The sequence below is a fragment of the Otolemur garnettii genome, unplaced genomic scaffold, assembly GCF_000181295.1.
Source record: "Otolemur garnettii isolate 467f Iridium unplaced genomic scaffold, OtoGar3 scaffold00034, whole genome shotgun sequence".
In the NCBI taxonomy this organism is placed as follows: Eukaryota; Metazoa; Chordata; class Mammalia; order Primates; family Galagidae; genus Otolemur; species Otolemur garnettii.
The window spans coordinates 7,535,288-7,537,794 of record NW_003852429.1 but is presented as its reverse complement, the minus strand read 5'-3'; positions in this window follow the sequence as shown (position 1 = coordinate 7,537,794).

Genomic DNA, 2,507 nt, shown 5'->3' with positions numbered 1-2,507 from the left:
AAAAAAAAAAAAAATTTAAACACCAGAAAAATTACTAGGATTACCCCTATTATGACCTGATTAATTGTCATATCAAGTATGGATTTCTTACTCTAGATGAAAAGAAAGCCTCATCATATATTCTAATAAGCACTGTGCAAATTTAAAGAATTTCTAAATTCACAAAACATGTGAGCCTGCTGTTAATCTCTGATTAATCAAACTGGTTCTAACTGGAGAACTCTCATATTTTCTCAGGTGTTTTCCCCTAACAAGTCCTAGTTACTGATGATCAAGGAGATTACGCAGTGTTTAGTCACTCGAGAGAGTTAGAAACACCTGAATGTAGTCTCTTCTCCACGCAGGAACAAGGACACGTCTCACTCTTTGAGGTGTATTCTTCTGATGCTTTGTGTGCTTTGTTCTGTAATAAATGTATGTTGATGGTGGAGGAAAAAAAGAAAGAAAGAAAAAGAAATGCCTGAACACCAACTTGCCAATCACTCCAGGTCCCTGTGAAGTCCCAGAAGGAGAGGGAGAGGCAGGGGATGAAAGTTTGCATGTGAAATGAGAAGTTCTTATTTTATATAGGCCACTGGTTCTCAAACTTGGGTTTGGAATCACCTGGGGAGATGAAAAACACACTGATGTCTGGGTCCTTCTCTCTAGAGATCATGATATATTGATGTCTTGGTCTAGATCCCAGCTCGGGTATCAGGATCTTTGAAAGCTCTGGGGGAGATGCCAGCGTGTAGCCAGAATGAGAATCACCCACCCAGGATGTCATCATCCCTCACTCTAGGGGACCCAGGCTGGAGCAGAGACTTAGCTCAGAACCTAAATCCAAATGGTAGGTCTCTGGGTGACCCCAAGATGCAAGGGGAAGTGAGTACAGATGCAGAGTGAGGACATGGTGGTCTTGACATCATTCTCCTTTTAATTTTTCAAAAGATAATACATTACATAATTCCAATCACACACTGTTAAAAGGCAGTTCATGAAAAGCTCTCCTCGGCTCAGTGCCTGTGGCTCAAGTGGCTAAGGTGCCAGCCACATACACCTAAGGTGGCGGGTTCAAATCTAGCCTGGGCCCGCCAAACAACAATGACAGCTGCAACCAAAAAATGGCCAGGCATATGGCGGGCGCCTGTGGTCCCAGCTACTTGGGAGGCTGAGGCAAGAGACTCGCTTTAGCCCAGGAGTTGGAGGTTGCTGTGAGCTGTGATGTCATGGCACTCTACCCAGGGGGACAGCTTGAGGCTCTGTCTCAAAAAACAAAACAAAAAAAAAGCTCTCCTCCTCCTTCATACCCTTGTTACATTCATCCAGCCACGCCCCCCCCACCCCCAAACAGGTCACTTCTGCTAATGGTGTCTTCTTAGAGAATTCAAAGCAACCCAGACATATGGTTTTTCCCTCCTTCTTTTTTTTTAACATCAAAAATAAATTATTATACTATTTTTTTCCAGGAAACTCTTGGAAATAATTTCATATCAATACTTAAAGACCTTTCTCTCACCAGATGTGGTGGTGTGCGCCTGTAGTCCCAGCTACTCGGGAGGCTGAGACAGGAGGATCGCTTGAGTCCAGGAGTTCTGGGCTGTAGTGTGCTATGCCGATCAGGTGTCTGCCCTAAGTTTGGCATCAATATGGTGACCTCCTAGGAGCGGGGGGCCACCAGGTTGTCTAAGGAGGGGTGAACCTGCCCAGGTCAGAAACAGAGCAGGTCAAAACTCCCATGCTGATCAGTAGTGGGACTGCACCTGTGAATAGCCACTGCACTCCAGCCTGAGCAACATAGTGAGAGCCCATCTCTAAGAAAAAAAAAAGACCTCTCTCTCTCTCTCTCTCACATGCACACACACACACATATTTCTATGGTATTCCATTATATATGGATGTACCACAATTTAAGATATTTACTAAGGGACATTAAAATTGTTTTTTATCTGATCTTACACTCAATGCATCTATGAACAACCCGATTCATGTCATTTCATACATACATGAATAAAACCGTAGGATAAACTACAAGCAGAACTGCAGGGTCAAAACATGCACTAGACCAGGCGCAGTGGTGCACAACTCTAATCCTAGCACTCTGGGAGGCTGAGGCTGGAGGATCACTGTAGGTCAAGAGTTTGAGACCAGCCTGAGCATGAGTGAGACCATGTCTCTACCAAAAATAGAAAAATTAGCCAGGCATGGTGGCATGAGCCTGTAATCCCAGCTACACAGGAGGCTAACACAAGTGAATTACTTGAGCCTAGGAGTTTGAGGTTGCCACAGTTCTCAACCTGGGGCAACACAGTGAGACTCTATCTCAAAAAAAAAAAATTGTGTATTTATAATTTTGATACACATTGCAAAATTGCTTTCCATGGGGTGGTTGCAATTTACACTTCACACCAGCAACGTGAGAGTCCCCCACTGTCTCACCATAGAGTAGCTTGTCTCACTTTTAGGTTTTTTGCCAGTCTGATAGGTTAAAACATGATGTGTCAGTATATTTGGTTTTGCTCTTCTTA